The 24,221-nt window shown below is 35.5% G+C and overlaps 1 long non-coding RNA gene across 3 annotated transcripts in view; it reads right to left on the reverse strand.

Annotated features, from left to right (window-relative positions):
• Positions 1–24,221, reverse strand: part of LOC137489337 (uncharacterized) — a 62,994-nt gene that overhangs the window by 31,156 nt on the left and 7,617 nt on the right. The window contains exon 3 of one of the 3 annotated variants that reach the window (XR_011008756.2): positions 17,256–20,040. The exons of the other annotated variants lie outside the window; for them this stretch is intronic. This is a non-coding gene — a long non-coding RNA (uncharacterized lncRNA). Of the gene's footprint in view, positions 1–17,255; positions 20,041–24,221 lie in introns of those variants that run through there. 3 annotated transcript variants of the gene reach the window in all.

The raw sequence follows: 24,221 nt of genomic DNA on the forward strand, positions 1-24,221 counted from the left end.
GATGTGCACACTAGAGGAGCAGATCACAGTGAAGAAGACACAGATGGGGGACTTTAATATTTCATTCGGAAAAGAATCAATAATTCAAAGAGCTGAGAGTAAAGTGGACACTCATAAAAGCCAACACGACACGACGAGCAGCGCTGAGGTCAAAGATCAGTCACAGAAACTAGCCTGACTTCTTACTTACTATTATAAAACACGCTAGCGGGGTGTTAAACCGCTAGAAACATGCTAGCAGTGTGTTAAAGAATGGAAACAGTGTGCTCATTCATGATAGAAGCAGGCTAGCCATGTTAAAATGTGTTAGCAGTGTGTTAAATCATGCTAGAAAATTCTAACCACTTGCTAAAGAGTGTAGCTTTATGTCGCCAGGCATACGCTAGCAGCATGTTAAAATCATGCTAGAAACATGCTACAATTGGGCTGAATAAAGTTAGACACGTGGTAGTAACATCCAAAAACATGCTAACATCATCAAACAGAAACATGATATAACAGAAAAGCAGGGTACTTATTTATGCTAGACACATGCTAATTGTTACGTTATTAATAGTAAATCATGTAGGAAATATGTTAGCAGTTCCAAAAAAATTGGCTAAACTATGGTCAAAATGTTACAGCTATGTAAAAATGTGAACAATGTGCTAAATACAAATCAAAGAACAACATAACTCAATCCCTGTCAAAATTCATTATGCCAGCATATTGTTAGCATGTGATTTAGCAGATAGCTAATGTGTTTCTAGCATTATTAAGCACACTGCAAGCATTCTTGCATTGATTTTTACAATGTAATTTAACACACTGCTAACACACATTTTAACATTTTTCTAGCATGATAAATTAATAACTTTTTAACATAAAGCATGGTTTTTGCTTGAATAACTGTTAATATGTTCGAGCCCACTGCTAGCACATATGAAAAATACTACATAAGCTATCATGTCATGTGCATAACATGTGGTAAAACATGCTAGTAGTGTTAAATAATGCTATTAACATGTAAATACATTTTATCAATGTTATAAATCATAGTAGTTTGCTAATATTGTGCTTATTTGTGCTAAAATATGCTACGTTAAACATGGTAGGCCTATTATGCTATAAACATGCTAACCATAGCTAAAAACATGTTAGCAGGGATAAGCCATACTAAAACCTGACTAAATCATATTAATAATGTGCTAAATACTCACAGAGCAAAAGATAAGAACACTGAAATAGGGAAAAATAAATGTCACTTATTTTAAATACAGTATGGATTGCTAGTGTGTTACTGCGAGTCCTGGATGCAAATTAATGCTAATAGCAAGTAAGCGATAAAGTAACCTTCTTTTACCAGTAAAAAAGCTCAATTAAAACTGTAACCAGCGCAATTAAAACACAGAAACACTCAACGACTAAATCATTGCTATAATTTCCAGCCCGTCCTGTATCTGTAGAGAAACTCTCTTTGGGCTTTCATCCTGAAAATAGCTCTCAAAATAATAGTGCTCACATTTGTTGTAAGACCAAAATATTATGAAAGTCTAAAGAAACATTCTACATATGCGCTCATGCTAGAATTGTGCTAATTATGTGTTTATGTGTGGTAAACATGCTAAAATGCTATAATTCTAGAAACATGCTAACAAGTTAAAAACATGTTAGCAGTGTTAAATTATGCTGAAGTATGACTGCACTGAACTAAATCTTGCTAGTAATGTGCAAAACACTGCTAGTGTGTTAGTGTGAGTCCTGAATGCAAATTAGTGATAATAGCAAGTGATGAAGTAACCTTCTCCCTGTTGACAAATCCAGCTTAAACCAGCCTAGGCTGGTTGGTTGGTTTTAGCTGGTAGACCAGGTTGGTTTTAGAGGGGTTTTGGCCACTTCTAGGCTGGTTTCCAGCCATTTTCAGCCTGGTCTTAGCTGGTCAGGCTGGGAGATGACCAGCTAAAACCAGCTTGACCAGCCAAGCTGGGAGTCCAGCCAAAACCAGCTATGTCCTGCTTAAACCAGGCTGGTCAAGCTGGTTTTAGCTGGATTTCGTTGGTAATTTTCCAGCCTGACCAGCTAAGACCAGGCTGGAAATGGCTGGAAACCAGCCTGGAAATGGCCAAAACCCCTCTAAAACCAGGCTGGTCAACTAGCTAAAACCAGCCAACCAGCATAAGCTGGTTTAAGATGGATTTTTCAGCAGGGCTTTTACCAGTAAAAAAGTTAATCTGTAACTAGTTGAGTGCAATAAAAACACAAACACTCAACGACTAAATCATCGGTATAATTTCCAGCCCTTCCTATCTGTACCTCTCAAACGCTCTCTGGGATTTCATCCTGAAAATAGCTTTTCCAAAATTACAGGCCTCGCATTTGTTGTAAAACCTAAATGGTTATGAAAATCTGAAAAAAAAAAAAACATTCTATTTATGCGCTCATGCTAAAATTATGCTAACTTTGTGCTTATGTGTGCTAAAACATGCTAACAAATTGAAACTTGTTAGCAGTGTTAAATCATGCTTAAGTATGACAAAACTGGACTAAATATTGCTAATAATGTACTAAACACTTAGAGCAAAGGATGCAAATAAAGTACTGAGTCACCTGAGAACCCGTCCTGCCACTTGACCAGCTTGAAAGCTTACCTGCCAACACTCCCATTTTTCCCGGGAGTCTCCCGTATTTCAGACCCATCTCCCGCATTGATCTATCTCCCAGAAAACTCCCGGAATATGTAGATTATTGTTGTTTAGAAACTAGATTATATAAATTTGTATTTCCACACCTCACATTAGTTGTAAGGCCAAAACGATTTTATATGCTCATGCTAGAATTATGGTAACATTGTATTTATGTGTGCTAAAACATGCTAACCAGTTGAAAACACATTAGCAGTGTTAAATCATGCTAAAGTATGACTGCACTGAACTAAATTTGATTTAACTTGATTTATTGATAAACGAAAGCTAGTGTCTGCTTGAGTTCTAAATGCAAAACTACAGTTATAATAATAATAATAATAATAATAATAATAAGTAACCTTCTTTTAAAAAAGTTTGAATGAAACTGTAACCAGTTGAGTGCAGTTAAAACACAAACCCTCAACGACTAAATCATCGTTTTAATTTCCAGCCCTTCCTATCTGTACCTCTCAAACTCTCTCTGGGCTTTCATCCTGAAAATAGCTTTTCCAAAATTACAGGCCTCGCATTTGTTGTAAGACCAAAACAATTATGAAAGTCTAAAGAATCGACTAATTAAAAGGTAATTTCGTCTCATCAGATCACAACCGCTCCCCCCTTCCCCAAACATGCCGTCTCCCGGCCCTCCCCCGTCTGCAGTTGGGGTGGCCCATCACGGCCTGACATTTAAATGGGCCGATGTTGAACACATGCGGAATGATGGGACTGAATCAGATGGAGCTTCCCGCTGGGATGATTAGTGTGCGGTTACTCAGCCACATTGCTTTCTCTCAATCAGAGCGAGGCGTCTTCATTTACATGCGCTGGCTGCTGTCATTAGTGCTTATGCAAAGGAGGCGACTGATTCTGGGACCGGCTCACCTGCAGCATCAAAGGCACGCTTAGTCTGGAGCAGAACACACACACAAATACACACAAATACACACGCACAAGTATTGGAATATTTGTGCTCATAAGTGTGGTAAAGTACATAATAATAATTATTGTGAATTAAATACATTTGTTTATTTTTAGAAAATAAACACATCTAAGATGTACATCTATATTTTGTACAATAATATAAGATAATATACAAGTTAAAATATGATAAGATAATATTATACACAAATTATCCTATATAAAAATAATACTTGAAGTCAAAATATATTTAAAACAAGGAAATAAAAGATTTTAATCTAGTAATTGAAGTTTAAAAAATTTAATTTGGTGCGTCAATATGTAAATGTAACTATTTTATTATGAAATATTTTTAAATAAGAAACAAAATCTAGTTAATAATAATAATACATTTCATTTATAGTGCGCTTTTCTCAGACTCAAAGCACAAGGCATACAGGCCAAACAGTAACAAAGCAGAACAATAATAAAACTGTAAAAACTGCACAATAAGAAAATAAAATATGAACAACAAATTTTAATAATTAAAAGTGACAAAAATATTCAGCCTAAATTAAAAGCAACAGCAAAAAAGTGAGTCTTGAAAAGTTTCTTAAAACAGTCTAGAGAAACAACATTCCTGATGCTGATGGCTAGACATTTAGTTATTGCCCAGCAGGCACATGACATCTTACAATGTTAATATTACGTTAGATTTCGTTTGTAATGTCAGGTGACCAAATTTCAATTCCTTGCCAGTGTCTATAAACAATCAAATTTTGTTGTCCAATAACGACGTCAAATGACGTTGATATTTGGTTGATTTTGGGTTGTGTTGGAAAGTGACCAAAATCCAACATCCAGCCAACATCATAAACAAGTCATATTGATGTCAAATACTTATATTTATTCGTCAGTTATGGCAAATAAAATCCAGTATCTGATAGACCTCATATTGGTAACGTTCACACAACGTCAAGCTGTAACATCCTTAGATCATTTCGGTCATCATACAGTAAACATCTGTGATCTTCTCATCAGTGACATGCATCTACAGTCTCTGGGTTCATGCGTCTTAAGATTTTAGACATCTTCTTGGACACTTTTAATAGCACCTTTCACACAGTGATACCGGTAAATATCCGGAAAATTTCCGGAAAGAGTTTACCGGTATATTGAAAAAAGCGCTGTTCACACAGGCGAGGACGTTACGGAACTTTTCCGGAAAAGAGCATTCACACATCCATTCCAAAATAGCGGTAAATTCTGACATCATTCACCACATGAATGAGCTTTAAACGGCTGCGTTTGTATTTGTAAACATTTGACTAAATTACAAACTCTGTGGATGATCAATATTGTGAACAATTTTCGCAGGATCACTTTCGCATGTCGAGATGTTCATAATATGTGCGTGTGCAGGCGCTCACAGGCTGTTTCACAGGCACACGAACGTAAACAAACAACGGCTTATCATAAGCATCTCATCGATGATTATTTACACAGTTGGCATTAAGAAGAACATATAAACGTGATCTGACTAACTTCTAGCAGCTAAATGTGTCTGGAAAAATATTCAAAGGCTTTTATTCTCACAAACCGCGCGGACGTAAATGCGTCTGACTGTTGTGATTGGCTAAAGCAGACTTCTCACGTCAGCACGTTCTAGACGTGCACGCGCTTATTACGGGAATCTTCCTTCTGCATTCACACAGCGCAGCATTCCGGCAAATTGCCGGTAATGTTACAACTTCTCTTTCCGGAAAATAGCCAAAACGAATTTACCGTTATTTTCAAAAAGGACCTGTTCACACATACAACCTTTCCGGAAAATTGCCGGCAATTTTCCGGAAAGGTCTGTATGTGTGAAAGGGGCTATTGATTCTAAACAGTTGCTGCAATTATAAATATTATTAAAAATCGCAACGTTTCAGATTGATTTTGATTAAACGCACAGCCCTACCACCCATGGTCTTAAGTTTACAGAGTGGCTGATACAGTGTGAGTCCAGGTGCAGGATGAAGAGGTGGAAGTGGCGAGAGTTAAAGTTAAATTGTCTGTAGTTTATGTGTGTGAATGGAAATGTATGGGTGATTCCCAGTGATGGGTTGCAGCTGGAAGGGCCTCCGCTGCGTAAAAACATATGCTGGATAATTTGTCGGTTCATTCCACTGTGGTGACCCCTGATTAATAAAGGGACTAAGCTGAAAATAAAATAAATAAATAAATGTCCTAAAAACGCATTAAGATCCAATCAATTTTTTTAAAATACTAAAATATCTGAGCTACAGACACACACAATTGACTTTTAAAAAAATCTTTATATCTTTAATGTTAGCAATCATATAACTTGTGTTTTATTTACCACCTACACACAGAAAAAGCTAATACTCTATACAACACAATTGAGAGCTTCATTCTCTTCCTCAAATTTGCTCTTTGACATGTAATTAAGTTGTTTTTCTAATGAGCGCGGTTAATGTAATGTGCACCTAATGCACCTGTCATGAGGTGTTGTGCGTGTGTTTCCGCATGTCTGTGCATTTATATATATAATTATATATGTCATAGTTTGCAATGTTTGTGTGTCCTGGATTGCATGCATGTTTTTGCGTGTGTGTCCTCTTCAGTTCCCCCAGGGTTCCTGGTCACCTCCTCAGCAAACAGACGACTTTGCCAAGCTGTGGCTAAACCACCTTCTGCAGAGCCTCACACCCCAGGACACACACACACACATGCACAGCCCTGAGTGGACGAACACAGCTGCTGTCCATGCCCCACAGTGAGCACTTCACACACACTCACACAGGGTCGTGTCACTCTGCCTGCCTTTCGTTTGGGACATGCTGAGGTTTCCTGTGATGGTTAGAGATAGACTGAAGAGATTTTGCACAGAGGCCTAATCTGACAAACACATTTCTAAATACACATATGTTCTAATGCTGTACCACTTTAACTTTCTAGATTTTAATGTGACAAAACTAGTATGAGATAGAATGTCTACCTAGTCAATTAGTTTAATTTAATTAATTTTTAAAAATTATTTTTCTGAGGCCCAGAATATGATTGCCTCTGAGGAAATGTATGGAAGCCATATAGCTAAAATATGTATGACTCACTGCATGCTGCTGACCTATATATTCCATACTTAAAGGGCACCTAGGTTACCCCTTTTTTCATTTCATTAGGAGAAAGGGGAGTCTGAGCTCAGAAAGGCTCTCCTAAATTCATCCATTTGGTTTATTCCTTTGTGTATCAGGGATTGCCATTGTGGAATTAGGGCTGGGCAATATGGCAATGATGCAATCTCGATAATTTTTTTCCTATTGAATGATAACGATATATATATTTCGATATACGTTGTTGCTTCCAGATTTAAGAGCGTACACCAAAAATGACTGAAGCCACAAAAATAAGAGGGTCCATTAACTGACATAACATATTTAAAATTTTCGGTGGCCAACATTTCAGTACATGTTTAATATTAACATACATTTATATTCCCATTACTGCACATTTCAGCTGTGTGATTGGCTCAATATATAGTAAAAAAGTCCAGAGCTTATCATTGTTATTGACAAAAGTTTTGTTGCGATTCAATATAATATCGTTTATCAGCAGTGGGTGCGGTTACATTCGTAACACAGTACTAAAAACACTCAAACGCACACTGGACTTTTCTCCCCAGAGACTTCCATTCAGACTGATGCGAATGCAGCAGACCGGAAACGCAAGCTTTTGCGACAAGTTTCACAGTTCACTGCATTGGAAAGTTCAAGCTTAGGAAACTCTGACCTGCGAAATCACATCATGTGATTGCGTAAGACCAATCGAAGATCAAAACATGATCTCTCTGGACAGAAATGTAAAATATTAACAAATCGCTCGCTTTTTTAATGTTTAATCATCTTGTAGTTTTACATGCTCAAACTCTAGCGTGACCGCGGCTTGAGGTAAAAAAAATCTAGATATTTATGCATGTTTGGATTTGTCTGATTGGTAAATTATGTGATGGCTAATATGGGACCATCCTTGGTCGATTATATGCAAGCGATCCTCTCGAAATTAGCTTATAAATAAACTTCTCAAATTAAATCTAATGTAATGCATATAATAATAATATATTGCAAAATACAATGCATTTTCCATCCATACTAGATGTAGCAACGCAAAGTCATTCTGAAGAGATTTACAAATTTAGAACAGTATGAAAGCCACATAAATAAAACATAGTCGGTTGTTGCTAGATCGGTTATGGTTGTGCCCGAAAGTTAACGAGAATAATTTAATTATTTATTAAATTTCCAATTTATTAGTAATGTCTACCCCTACACCAACCCTAAAAACAGTAATTATACAGAGTATTATTTATACTATCTATAATATTAAATTGTAAATTTTAACCCCTACCCCCACCCCAACCCTAAACCCAACCGTCACAGGTAGAAACAGTAGTTGTACCGAGTATTATTTATGCTATCTATGAAATTATCCAATAAATTGTATTTTTTAATGCCTACCCCTACCCCAACCCTAAACCCAACTGTTACAGTGCTGTAAAAATATTAATTATTATTATACAGTTGACATAAAAAATGCTGCTATGTTAATGTGCATATCGCACTTCCGTCCGGCAGTGTATCTGATCTAGGCTTTACCAATATAGTCCTCATCATGTACCGTACACTAGAATTCAGCACTATAATACTAATTTCTTTAGAAAATATGTATTTTTAAAGCCAGTCTACAAAAACTTTCAAATTAGAGTGTGTGTGTTTTCTCTGTGTGTATGATCTCTCTTTCAAGTGTAAAAACTCTTGTCTGTTCGCATTACTTTTGCCACCTCCTCCCTACTGTAGCTAATTACTGTACAAACAGCCTACAGGTTTCACACACACAAACACTCACGCACACACACAGCTTCACAAACGCAGGTCTGTCTGCAAATATCATGTGACAGGGCAGTGGGTCGCATCACCTGAGGTCAAGGAGGGCCGCAGACCTGCCGCTTGGCTGGACACCACCAGAGACGGACAAATCGCCAACAGATTGTTCCTGACACAAGTTATACTGCAAACCTGACAGGACACGCAGAGCCGGTGCTGCTGGGCGCCGCTTCCACTGCGCATCACGGCTGACAGGACTGTGCGAACCAGAGGAAGGGTAATGGACACAAACAATGGACGGATGACTGAGTGTGAGGTGTCCGAATGTTTCAGGGCGAGTTGAAATGTCACAGCTGTTGGAAACGGACGCCAAATCCGTGCTAAAATTGCTAGAAAGTTGAAGTTGTAGTTCTTAAATGTTTTCTAAAAACAGCATTAGCAACTGAAACTTTTAGGGGCAAACATTTTAGAAACAAAATTCACCTTTAATGGGGCAAATTGTCAGTACAGAACCTGCTATTTTAGCAGCCGTTTGTAGGCATTTCAACAAAATTTGAACAATAAACCAATGATGAATCAGAATGATTAATGAAGTAGCTGTTCATTCATTCATTTTCCTGCAGCTTAATCCCTTATTTATCAGGGGTCACCACAGTGGAATGAACCACCAACTTATCCAGCATGTTTTACACAGCGAATGCCCTTTTAGCTGCAACCCAGTACTGGGAAACACAAATACACTCTCACACGCACACATACATTATGGAAAATTTAGTTTATTCAATTCACCTGTACCACATGTCTTAGGTCTGTGGGGGAAACCAGAGCACACAGAGGAGAACATGCAAACTCCACACAGAAACGACAACTTACCCAGCCAGGACTCAAACGACAGTGAGGCAACAGTGCCAAACACTGAGCCACCGTTTCCCCCCAAAATAGCTATAGCTAATATTTTATTTGCAACAAAATGTTTAATGTTCAATGTTTTTCTTTATTCAAAAAATAAAGTAGTAAACAAATCACCTGATCACTGAATAAGGTCATTGGAAGTTTTTTATTTATAATATTATTAATAAATAGCGTTTTAGGAAAATGTTCATTTAAAAAAAAACATCATTGTAAAAGGCATTATATACAAAAAAATGTTAAAAAAAAATCTTAAATGTTTAATTGATTTTAATTTCACAATAAATCTATAATAAACTTTGGGCCCTGTCATACACCCAGCACACTAAGGCGCAAGACGTGTTAGGGGCGATTTGTTGGCATTTTCAGACCAACGCGACTCTTATTTTCCCCTTTTGCGCCACATTGTTTAAACAGTTAATCTATTTGCACCACTTTGTAGACTTATGGGTTTCCCAGTCTAGAAAGAAGGTGTGTTAAGACACAATATTGGCTCTTTGCTATTTTGAGAAACTAAAACAGACCGTGCCATTAACCAGCTATAAGCTGATCTAAGGTACATACGTTGCTCAGTGACATTGACACCTCCAAATGATGTTGAATGAGTCACATAATGTATTTATAAGGTATAATTCACCTAAAAATGCCATTTTTGTCTTCACATAATGATGTTTTCGCGGCCGGGAAATCACACGTGACGTGAGCTTCTGACCGTGAGCTGTTATCACAGAGAGGGCGTGCGCGCGCTCTACTTAATGATAGACGCACGCGCGTCTACTTTAGTGAACAGAACCTGCATATGTTGCAAGTAACAGGTAATCCAGTTGTAAATAATATTCTGTTTGTAGCACAGAGTGATGGTTTGGGAGCCGCGCACGAAGTATGAACAAGCACTTAGCAGTCAAATTGACACCGAAAGAGTGCACTTCATTTAAATGATCATATCGCAGTTTAGATTTATGATTACGGCAAGCATTTAATGTTTTTTCTTTCATAGCGAACCCACAGTTGTGCATGAAAATAAATGTTTACAATTTCAGTATAACTACTCTAGCCTATTGTTGAATATAATCTGATAATGACAAATGTCTGATTTTAACAGTGAATAAATTTGACTAAAATGACAAATAGCAAGCATATATCTCAAACATAATAATTCAATATCATAATTTATTTATAAAATTATTTTTAATTATTTATATTTTTTTTATTATAATTATTTATAAAAACCAGTAGACCTACAGATAAAATTATTGTCGATGTTGTGCCATATGTTTATTTTTTCCGTACCTTTATTTTACATATACAGAATCATTAGAAAATCGTGATCTTTATTTTAAGCAAAAAAAAAAAAAACGAAATTCTTATTTTAGCCAGAATCGTGCAGCTCTACTGTTTAATTGTTTTCTCACTAATGAAGCCTTTAGCGTTCACTTACAAAGTTCAACGTGTAAATAACAAATGCACTATGGTGCGATGCAACTGACTCTTAAAGGGAAAGGTAAATGAGACTCTGATTGGTTTATTCTTAAAACACACCCATAACTCATCAAGAGAATAAGCACAACCCTGTTAGACCATGCACCACGGTGCAGAGCCTATTTTTCCATCCTTAAAAAAAGCAAAAGTGGATTCAGACTCGACCTTAATGCTTTTTTAATTCACTTTAGACTTTGTTCCTAGATAATTAAAATTACAACACAAAACAAATAATTAAATAGTTAAATTAAATGAACAGTTAAACTTGAAATGTTTATATCATAACCAAATATTAATTAGAATGCATAGATTTGACTTCATCCTTATCCTTACGAAACCCTTACGAAGAGACAGTAGCCTGGGCAAAACTTCTACATAATGAGCCACATCAGTAAGAGAGGAATAATAATTAACCAAGGCAGAATGGTGGGCATCACCCAGTGGTGCCAGGGTGACAGTTAAAGCCCTGCCCGCTTTTGTGGGCATCAGGAAGAGGGCATCGCTCTAATGGGGGTCACCGAGTCTCTAAAGCAACACAAGTCACGGCCGACACAAGCTCCTGTTGTTTACCTAGCGCTCTTGAGAGCTTAATGCAACACTAATGTGCTACTGCTGGCAAGTTAATTACAGTGCACACATAACAAAATGGCACTAGAAAGTTTTTTTTTTTTTTTTTAGTTGCTCTCTCTCTCTTTCCCTACTTGGATCTGACATGGTCAACACAACACCCACCAACAGCGCACAGGGTCTTTAAGAGCTGTGTTAATGAAAAACACATTAGAGCTGGATAATTCAAACACAATGCACGAGGAGCACGAGCAGAATGATTAAAAGAGTTATGCGAAATGTTGAACGTGTGCTGAAGGGGTTCCATGTTTTCTTTTTCTCCATGTCGCTGGTGGAACAATGGATTCAAAAACAAGTGGAATGAGTCAATTGTTACAGGTGTGCTGTAATTTTGCAGACAATTTACATGATTATGTTTGTGCTTCCATTGTTTGAAGGAAAACAATGGACAATTTAAGTAGATGACAAAACATCATTTCACAATTTAGATAGAACAAAGCTTGCTTTATGTAGAGAATTAGTGTTTTTAACAAAAATATGTCTGTAATACTGCTATAACATTCTACTGTGCTGTATGTGCATTTATATCGTTTAAAAAAGAATGAATTATTGGTAATAAATGGAACACACACAGCAAGCATTTTCTTATGTATGGTAAGCACTTTTTAGACATCTTATAGACATCTAAACGGCTTGGCTAAAACAAAGTTGATATTGGACTGTCAGACATCAAAAAACATCCCAAAACTAGTTACCAAATAAACAGGAGTGACTGACTACACTTGTTTATGTAAATTTTACCAGTTCATTTGAAGACTTAGTTTTGATTATTCTTGGAAGTCTATTAGATTGCCATTGAAAGCCCAAATTTTTGTGTAGATATGCTATTTTTACTTAGAGTACGGCTATGTTGTTGCAATAAAAATGGTATTTTAAATATTTACGCAAAATAATAATACCGTTATTTTTTTGTTTTATTTTGCTTTAAGGCGAACAATTGATGATTCAAAGAGATGGCCTAACGTAATTACAGACACACAAATCCTGTATCAGAGTTTTAGTAAAGAAGTGTTATTATATTATTTCAGTATTGCCACAGTACTGCTATGTCATGGACTTTTCGTTTGTATCACCTTGCACCTACATTTTATACACAAAATTCAAGATCATTTTTGGGAACATTTTAAAATAATGGTCCATGTTTGTAAATTTCTTTTCGTAATACATTTCTTGTTTATTCATTCATTCATTTTCTTTTCAGCTTAGTCCCTTTATTAATCTGGGGTCGCCACAGCGGAATGAACTGCCAACTTATCCAGCATATGTATTACACAGTGGATGCCCTTCCAGCTGCAACCCATCAATGTGAAACATCCATACACACTCATTCACTATGGACAATTTAGCTTACCCAATTCACTTGTACCGCATGTCTTTGGACTTGTGGGGTAAACCAGAGCACCCGGAGGAAACCCACACGAACACGAGGAGAACATGCAAACTCTACGGTGTTTATTCAACTTTAAAAATTATTGAATGTTAAAGTTCACAACTTTAGATTTTAATAATGCATTAGTTAATGCTAAACTATGATTAATAAATGTTTTACAAGACTTTTAAAATGCTTTACAAATTGCTTTTTTATGTTTTATATTTACTAAACGTTATAAATTTAGTAAATAATTTTAAGGGGGGGTGGTGTGTGTGGGGGGGCGGGGGAGGGGGGTGGGGGTTGAGAATCTAGCAGGCTCAAATGGAAATATGTGCTTTAGCCTACATTTTTGTGAAACTGCAAAACCATCCGTTTGACTGTGGTTTTTAGGTAGAAATACAAAATGTTCCTTTTCACACTAATGATATTGCAGGGACATATTATTGACAAAAAAGTATAATATTCTGTCAATTTGTTTAAAACACTATTGGTTGGTTTTAGTGATGGGTTTAGGATAGCTAGGTGATCAGTAGGACAATAGGATGTGTACAACAAGGACACACTGTAAAACCCAACAGTCAACTTTATCAAATGAATAGTGTAGTTGAGTTAACTTAAAATTTACTGCAAGCTAATTCTACACATTTGAAACGAGTTTTGTACTCAGTGATGAAGGTAATCAGTTAATTAAATACATCATTACTTCAACTTAAATTAAGCAAGTTCACAGTACTCGTATAGATTCCTTTTTTACCTTAAATGGTTTGTTGCAATCGGTTTCCAATCGGTTTGAGATGCCTTAACTTATTGAGTTTTACAGTACTCGGTTTAGTTCTCTTCATTTATTGGGTTTTACTGTGCTCAAATTGCTTTGTTTACTCAAATAAATTAAGTTAACAGAACTCATTAGGACTAGTTTTTGAACTTAAATGGTTTGTTGCAATCTGTTTCCTCAAATGGTTTGAGGTCCCCTAAACTTTTGGGTTTTACAATAAATTTATCTGACACGTATTACAAAACGTTCCCTATGATGTTAAGTTAACACCAAATGTGTAATTAAGTATTTGTGCAAGTAAATCACATATGAGGTGAATTATATGGTGTGCGAATGTTTCTGCAAACATGTGGAATTCACTTTAAATTGTGTCTACCATTGCATTTTGTATGAACCAAGCATAGTAACATATTTTAGAAGAACATAAGTATTGAACACATCACCATTATTCTCAGAAAACATATTTCTAAAGATTCCATTGACTTAAAATTTTCCCCAGATGTTGGTAACAACCAAAGAAATCTATAAATGCAAATAAAACAAATCTAATTAGTTTACAAATTAAGTTCTGCATAATAAAATGAACTGTTGCAGGGGAAAAGTATTGAACACATGAAGAAAGGGAGATGTAAAAAGGCAGTGAAAGCCCAGACAGCAGCTGAAATCTCTCAGTATTTCTTCACCAACCCTCTGCACTTCCTCAATGTAAATTTAAATTAGCTGGTTCAGTCCAACATCTACATTATTAGGATGAAGATGAAACCAGGGTGGACATTTCAGCAAGACTGATCCAAATCACAACCAAGGAAACTCTCAAATGCTTTCATCACAAGAAAATCAAGCTGTAGAATGACCCAGCCTATCACCTGACTTGATTCCAATATCAAATACAAAATAAAGATCAGATTTGACAGACGAGACTTACAGAACTATCAAGATTTTTTCACTGTTGAAGTCTGTGAAAAACTCACACCTGAGCAATTATGAGAGGCATCTTTGAGCTGCCATAACCAAAAAAGCCTTTTATATAAAGTATTAAATGCCTAACTAACATTTATCGACTACAACTACAAAAATAACTACAAAACTATGATTGTGTACAAACAGTGAAATCATGCCAATGCATTCAGTATTTCATGTGTATGGGCTTCAATCAGAGAATAGCTGTGTTATTGCAGTAAAATCCATGTACTATCTTAAATATTTGTACAGAAAAATCATGCTGCAATTTCCCAGTAATGTGTTCCGTTTGGAGTTTCATTGTTAAAAGGGAACAATGAAAAACTGCTAATGCAGATGACAAAACATTATTTCAAAATGTAGATAAAGCCTAGAGGTTCCTTAACTAGAGCATAGCTGTATTAAGGCAATAAAATCGCTGTATCTTTAAGTATTTACACAGAATAATTAAACCGCAAGCCTTTATTCTTTGAGCCGTGATTATACCTTCAGGAATGAAATGAATATGAGCTGAGAATAAACCTTTGAGGGACAGTTTAATGATGACTAATAATTAGCTAGACAGCTCTATTATATCCAATAGCGTATATGAATATTATGCAGAAACGAGGCAGTGTTGCTGTTGCTATTAACGCCTGAATAAGTAAATCACTTGGAAAAGTCATAAGAATCACTATTTGGGGTCATAAACAGGCTTGATCATTTGACAGTTGCTGTAATGCAACCTTTTGGGCCGTAATATTTCAGACAGGTACTGTTGTGCATATGATGAAAAACATTACAAGCCATGCAGAGGTAGTTTTGTGTTTAAATGGCAGAATGGAAGGGAATTATGCAGGGAAATGTAGAACACCAAGTTTATTAGCTAAATGTGGTGATATAATAGTAATATTGACAATGTTTTTGGAACTGATATATCTGATATATGAACTCTTATTGTGAGAAATAATGCAATTTTTAAAATTAAAGCTAAAGACTTATAATTAATTGAGATATTAATTTGCAAAGATTCAAAGTCACAATTATATGAAACAAAGTTGCGAATGTAAGAAACAGTAAACCTGTAGATTTAATAAACTATATGGAGTCACAACTGTGAGATGTTAAATCACAATTTTGATGAACTTACAAAACTGCAAACAAAGTTGAAAATGCAAAAATAAAATTAATTGCCATTCGATTGAGAAATGAAGTTGTAATTATACAACAAATAATATACAATTTTTTGACAAAGAAAGTAGCAAGTCATTATTGTGAAATAGTAAAGTTATAATTTAAGATAAGTCACAATTGTAAAAACAACAAAAAAAGAAAACAAAAACACATTTTTAAAGTTTGAAATATTTTGTAAAGAAATACAAGTTTGCAAATTAAGTCATAAAATATATATATATATATATATATAAATGTGAACGTAAAACAGTGATGCTTGGTGATTTATAAAAAAGGAAGTAATAAAAAAATGCAGGCAAAATAAAATTAATACTCATGATGGCTGCCAATACTGCCAATATTATGAAGCAAAACAATCAGCCTCTTTAAGAAACTAAACATTATTTATAACATTGCAATTAACAAACAAACTTCACATAGTGAATAAATTCAAATGTGAGCTGAGGCTGTTAGTTTACAACACTTCAAATAGGTTGCAACATTTAACATTTTAACACACTACGATCCAATGCCTGATTGACCTCAATGTATTATCAGAGACCACAAGTACTACTTTTGTTTTGCCTGTTTTTATTTTTAAAGTCTCAAAATGTTGGTAGTAATCACCAAAGACCACAATGTCAAAAAAACTGAATACAATGGGGAAAAAGTCCAGAGAATGAGAAGGACTAGTTCACCAAAAAAATGAAAATAACCTCATCATTAACTCTCCCTCATGTGGTTTTAAACCTATTTGAGTTTCTTTATTCTGTTGAACATAAAAGAAGATACTTTGAAGAATGCTGGTAGCTGATACCCATCCATGATAGAAAATAAATGGATGTTAAGGGTACTATCAACAAGCATTTAAAAAAAAAATTTCTTTTGTGGTAAACAACAGAAAAAAAAAACTCAAAGGTGTTTTAACAAGTTTGAGTAAACAATGACATATTTGAATAAACGTTCCCTTTAACAGCACATTTAAGCTAATATGGTCATTGTCTGGATACTGAAATTTATGTTCCGACTAATCACAAATTAACTTTTGAAAACCTTATCTCCTACGTCACAAAGACAGCAGTCTGTCATATGAGAAATATGGCTAAGATATAAAACATGCTATCCATCTCAGACACAAAAAGCTAGTTCATGATTTTATAGTTTCTAGACTGGATTACTGTAATAGTCTTTTCACTGGTTGCCCAAATCCTCCAGTTTCAGTTAGTGCGTCTTGCAGCTGCTAGAGTTCTAACCAGGTCAAGAAAATAGGACCATATCACCCAAATTTTATCTTTCGTACACTGGCTGCCTGTTAAGATCTGTATAGATTATGAAATATTGCTTCTCACCTATAAAGCTTTAAATATTGTAGCTACTGTTTATATAATCAACCTTCTGTCTTGCTACAATCCAACCCACTCTTTAAGATCTCAAAACTCAGGGCTTCTGGTAGTAACACTAGGAGGTCAGGCCTTCTCATATATGGCACCTGTATTTCTATGACTCCTATTTTTAATTTATAGCACTTAATTTTGACATTGACATTTAATATATCTTGTTCAACTACAGTATGAACAGCAGCTACACTAATTATTTTCTTTGGTCTTTATTTCCTTGTGGGGATGCCCATCCCGAGGCCTCTAGAGATTGTGCAGTGCCACTTGATGAGAGCCAAGACCTGTGAAGAGATGAAGCCAACCATCGAAGGACAACACATACACTTAATGCACACATACACTTTAATGAACATGTACACATGTACATCACCTATTTACTAAATATCTGCAGGTTAACTACGTTTATATATAATAACTTTAACTGTTAACTAAGCTATTAGTTACTAGTTAATTAGTTATTAGTAAATAAGTTATTAGTAAATAATACATTTATAGTAACTATTAACCTTAACTTTTCTGGATTTAATTTTAATGTGCAGCTTTTGTAAACTTTAATTAAATTGAACTGAACAATCACCAAATAACTTGACTACCACAACCCCCCTACCTCTTCCTCCCTTCCCCCCAAAAAAATAAAAAAATAAAAAATCAAATTATTTGCTGTCTGGCCTGCATTTTGTATGCATACACGACCCCTCCCCAAGCGATTTGCGATCACATTAATGACTGAAGTCCTGAGATAATTTCCGAAGCTTTCTAGAAAGTCAATTATCTCCATCTGCCCCCCCAGCCGCCCACGTGCCACCTACCCCCGTAAGCTTCATTTATTACCTTTAGAGACTTTTGACAGAAATACCATTAAAAAAAGACACTGACATTACTTAAAAGAAAGGGCATCACACAGTCGGCTGATGAAAATTAATTCGAAATGGAGCTCGACCACTGTGACAGGAAATGTGCATCAAATGCGTCGCTGCAGTGGCTAATGGTAGCGGTGATGGCGAACGAGGGGCATATCTCCATCAGTCGCCCTCCTTCTCCGCCCGTCCCTCCCTCTCCCGCTAAGAGAGTGTGTGTGTGCCACTCAGAGTCGGCCTCCAGCTGGGCCGCATTTAGGAAATGCCAGTGAGCATGGGCGGCTTGCTTGACTAAGCGCAGTCTCACAGAGCCACGCACCATTGGGGATAGTGTGAGAAAGGGTGCAGAACACCGCCCTCCCCCTTATACAGCAACAACGCACACACAGGTCTACACAAATGCGTGGATACAAACATCCACGTTGGCCTGTTACACTTTGAATCTCAGACGAACGCAAAACTGCCACGGCTGCACCACCCACCTTGTGGCGCGGGGCTTCGCTTTGATGATTTGTTTACTCGTGTAGAAAATGGATCAATGGAGTGAATGTGGAGGTTCAGCTGTGTGTGTTTTTATTGTCTGACGGTTGACATGTCGATGCAACTCTGAAAAAGCTGGATATAACTTTTGGTCATGGCCTGTACACTTGATGTGGTAGGTTGTAATGGGTGTTGCTGTGCTAGCTTTGGGCTAGCGAAGAGGCTAGCTCTTAATTAGCTTTACTGCAATGTAACCTCTGGGGCCGGGAACAAGCCTGATGGCACTTGGATGTGACTGCATAACACTGATGTAAACATTCATAGAAGAATAATCTTGTCATTAAGAAGAGTAAATGACTATAAGTGTTATGGATCATACTAATTTACTACTTTATCTGACATTTCAAGATATTCAAGGTTTCAGATATGAAACTTCCTGAATATTAAAGATTATTGTTTGGGCAATTGTTTTGTATTTAAGATATTATATCTTTTTCAGACTATACTTGCTGATAATATAATAATAATGGCATAAAAACCCATTTAATTTTCTTTATCTAGGCCTTTTATACTGTAAAGTCGTATATGAAACTAAAATAATCAATTAGATAAAATGGATGTGACTGGAGAATAATGATGTAAACATTCGAAGAAGAGGAATCTTGTCATTTAAAAGAGTAAATGACAATACGTTTTATGGCTCATATTAAATTATTACTTTATATGAGAGTTCTCTTTCATAGCTTATGAAACTTTCTAAATATTAAGGGTTATTGCTTGTGCAGTTGTTGTGTATTTAAAATACTATATTTTATATACATTTTTAAATAGGTTGCAACAAGCAGGTATCTTACTTTTGCAAAATTAAAAATAAGAATAATTTAGCTTTGATACAGTACCTGATTGACCTCAATCTGTCATAAGGGATCACGGGTATTACTTTTATTTTGCCTTTATTTGCTTTTAAATTCTTAAAATGCTGGTAGTCATCACCATAGGCCACAATGTTAGAAAAACTGAATTCAACGGAAGAAAAAACCCTAAAAATGAGTACAATCAAAGTGCTAGTTCACCCGAAATTGAAAATAACCTCATCATAAACCCTCCGTCATGTTGTTTTAAATTTATTTTAAGTATACTTTTCTAACTACATGCAGATAATAAAACTGCTTGCAGATAATATAATAACAATGGCATAAAAGGCCATTTAAGTTTTACTTATTTATTATAATTTATTATAATGTACTATAATGAACTAAAATGCACTTTTTGAGTTTTGCGGTATATTTTAAATGCATCTTAAAGATGAAATATTTATGAAATTTTACTCTCTCATGGTCACCCACTGAAGCTAAGCAGGGCTGTACCTGGTCAGTACCTGGATGGGTGACCACACGGGAAAGCTAGGTTGATGCTGGAAGTGGTGTTAATGAGGCCAGCAGGGGGCACTCAACCTGTGATCTGTGTGGGTCCCAATGCCCCAGTATAGTGAAGGGGACTCTTTACTGCTCAGTGAGCACCATCTTTCGGATGAGACGTTAAAGTGAGGTCCCAACTCTCTGTGATCGTGGAAAATCCAGGATGTCCTTCAAAAAAAAAAAAAGAGTAGGGGTTTAATTCCAGCATCCAGTCTCCTAACTACCATTGGCTTCATCACTTTGTCTACTCTCCACTAATTAGCTGGTGTGTGCCGTGCGGTCTGGCGCAATACGGCTGCCGTTGCGTCATCCAGTTGAATGCTACACACTGGTGGTGGATAAGGAGATAACCCCAATGTGTAAAGCGATTTGAATGTCTAGAAAAGCGCTATATAAATCTAACAAATTATTATTATTACTATTATTATTATTATTATTATAAAAAGTGATTTAAATTATGCTAAAATGGGTAAATCAACTGCATTTAAAGTGATAGTTTGCCCCAAAATTTTAATTTATTCACTGTTTCCTCACCCTCAAGTGGTTACAAAACTTTATGAGTTTCTTTATTTTATCGACCAAATAATAAGACATTTTAAATGAAGCTTAAAAACTTAACCCTTTACATTCATAGTAAGACACAAGTGCAAGTCAGTGGTTCCAGGTTTTCAGCATTCTTCAAAATATCTTGTTGTGTCTTTCTGGTTTGGAACAAGACAAGATTGAGTAAATGATAGCTGAATTAAAATTTTTTAATTACCCCTTTGATTCAATTTAAACTATCATTTTAATAAAATTAAGTGTCAACATTAAAGAGTACTAAAAATACTTAAAAGTACAAAAAAAGGGTCAGTATGGATGTTCAAACGGTTTTATAATTTCTAAAAATTACAAAAAATAAAACCATAATTCAACTAACAGACATTAAATTAAAAAAAAGGGTTTTGGTAAAATTTGGGAAAAAGTTTGGAATCATTACAGGATTTCTCACTCTTTACTTCAAATAAGTTAACATTAATAAGTGCAATTTTTTGAAAAATATACCTTCATCATGTCTGTATAAACTATAAAAAAATAATTGTGACAGTATCCACATCCATATTACCCGTAATACGTCTATATCTATATGATAAAGCCATGTCTTTTCCATTTTCGTGCATAATTGTTTAAAGTAAAAACACCCTTAGTCTCAATACTGTCTGAAAAAATAGTTAAATCTCATTAATGATTTTTCTTTTTTCACAAGTGGTGGCAAGCAAACCAATGCCAAGTGTGTGATTCCCAGCAGGCAATGCATGAAATTATCAAATGTATAACTTTCATGTAAAAACCCCCCCCCGCAAAATCCTCTGAATAAAAAGGCATGCCAAAGTAACATTTAAATGTTCCCTTAATGAGAACTGAGGACAGTAACAAACAGTAAAGCATCATAATTATTACATCCACGGCACAGCATGCATTATTAGAATGATTATAATTTCATTATCGTAGCTTTGCTTTGTTTACAGACAATTTGTATTTAGATGGCAATAAACGTACCAATTGGAAGACTGAATGAGTGTATGTGTGTATTTTGAGGCAGTGTTAAATTGTCTGTTACTAAAGTCTGCATCTGTACACTCAGGACAATGTTTCCGCCCGAAGCAGAATGAGTCGTTCTCCCAAGAGACCACAGCTCATGTACAAAGACAGTCAGACACTGCTTCTCTTTCATTTTTTAATCTCGCAGTGAATGAAGCAAAAGCGGATAATCTCAGTGACTGCTGTGAGAAAATGCAATGCTATTTAGAGAAAGAAGGACATTCATTGCACACATGCCAAAAACCAGCAGTATGGGTTATTAACCAACAATGAGAATCCAACAAGGAAAGATATTTAAAAATAAATTAAGAAACTCTTCTTGATTTGATAGCAGAAACTGAATGTAATATAAGTTGTATGTTGGACTGATTATCTTTTAATTATTGATATTGATATAGTTATTGAAATACACCGCCACCTTGACAAAAATTCCTTAAGGCCAATCAATCGATGAATGCTACATGATATACTGTATATTAATTACAATATTTTTTTGTTACTTGCCAGAATGAAAACAACATCACAAATATCCATTCAAATAAATATTCATTATTGTACAATTCATTATTAAATAATATTCAATAATCTTAGTTAAATTATGAGCTACAAATCGGTTGGACACATAGTTGGAAACTGGAATTGTCAAAGTTAAAGCAATATGTTAATTTATAATCATAAAAATATGTAAAAAATAATAACATTATTGTGGGAATGTAATAGTCAGATGCAGACATACACACACACACACACACACACACACACACACACACACACACACACACACACACACACACACACACACACACACACACACACACACACACACACACGTGTATGTATGTATATGTCTGCATCTGACTTACATTTGAATAGCCAAAACTATAAGTTTCAGTCTTGTCAATGCGAAAATGTGTGAAAAAAAGTGTTATTAATTAGTTAATTTTTTAATCAATTGACAGCACATACATATATAATTATAAATATATACAAGCAATTTCACACTTGTAGCAGTGCAGTAGGTGTGCATTGTATGCCATCAGTGACGATATACAGCCACAATGCACTGCTACAAGTGTGAAAATCAAACATGGAGGTCTCAAAACCCTTTTTTATGAGAATCTACTTTCCACCACCATTAATTCAAATCTGCAGCTGACGTCAGAACAGCAGAAACCATTGCTACTTCACAAACGTCACTTCAAAGCTAGTGTTTGAATGATTCTTTAGCATAATGTCTAAAGTGATGACAAAACAGATTTTTCTGACATTTTAAGATTATGAAATGCCATCAGTCTACAGAGATTTCCCAGTATTATCGCAAAATTTAACCCAGAAAAAGCCAAAGCAATGGAATCCCAACCAGATTACTGTTGTATTTGTTATAAGGAAAAATGCTAAACACATGGGGGCATTTCTTCTTTCTTTCTATTTACTGAACTAGTCTGCAGTAGTGAAAACAGTACACTCATTAGATACAGATGGCCATCTCCAGACTTTATGATGAGTCCCATCTCACATTCAACACACTATATACTATGGTATAAATACAGCACTACAACATACAAAAGAGAAAGAACAACTTAAAAAGTCACTTACCAGTTTTTCAATGATTTGATCTGCTGTAATTTAACATTACGCTTTATTTTTCCTCCTCTAATGACTTTTTATGCTGTCTCTGTCATCATCTTGTGGATAGACAACGCCAATTACATCTTTTTAATATTTAAAATAGGCACTGTCCTTATAAATAAACTACACAGTTGCAATCTAAACAACTACATGCTCGACTAAAAAAGCCTCAAAAGTACATTATGTTGTCCAACATCAGCAGTATTTGTCAAATTGTAGATTGTCTCTCTGCTTGTTGCTGTATGTGGGCGGAGTAATACACAAGGGGTAAAGAGGCAGTGCAAGTGCTGTTACTGCCAAATATCGCACAGCAATCAGACAATCAGATTCAAAAACCAGACAGTACTGTTGTAAGAATATATATCATTTATACATTTATCAGTGTAATTTTAGTATATTTATTTATTAATTTATTAACTTCATTTTTTATTTATTTTTAGTTAATTTCAGTCAAGTACAATTATTTTGAATTCCTGCAGTTTTGATTACAAATAAAAAAGCAGGTCTAATGCATAGAAAAAAAGAATGAACAGCAAACTGTATTGTATTTGTGGATAAAATATGAATAATAATACAAACAAATGAGCCCGTGTATGTGCACAAAGAAATGTATGTAAAATTTGTATGTAAATCAGCTTTAAAGGGGCCAACTGAACTCTGGACAGAAAAAAAGGGGCCTTTGACCTGTCCGTGTCAGAGTTTAATGAACTATTGAGGTCTTACATGACCCTGAACTAGTAACTGAGTACCAAGGACAGACTAAGGGATTAGCGGCTCCCCACGGGCCACAAGCCTGTCGCCCACCCTGGGGTAAGAGCAGGGGGTTGTCACTGCAACCCCAACTGCCACTTTCCCAGCCTGGTTACAGGGCAGAGCGCGCATGACAGATGCTAATGATGCTAAGAAGATTTCCTGCTGCTTGGAACCTACAAAAAAGTAGAAATGCAGCTGAATTCAACTGAAAATCAGCAACTAAAAATATTCAGCCAAACCAGCAGTTTACAATAAAACTGAAGATTCGCCAATTAAAAACTATTCTGTAAAAGATTCAGATTCTGCCCTAGTCGTTGAGTGAAAAAGAGACATGACACTTCTTCAAAAATGAATTTTAGTTTTGTACATAATGTATACAGTGCTCA

Source organism: Danio rerio, chromosome 25, assembly GCF_049306965.1.
Source record: "Danio rerio strain Tuebingen ecotype United States chromosome 25, GRCz12tu, whole genome shotgun sequence".
NCBI lineage: Eukaryota > Metazoa > Chordata > Actinopteri > Cypriniformes > Danionidae > Danio > Danio rerio.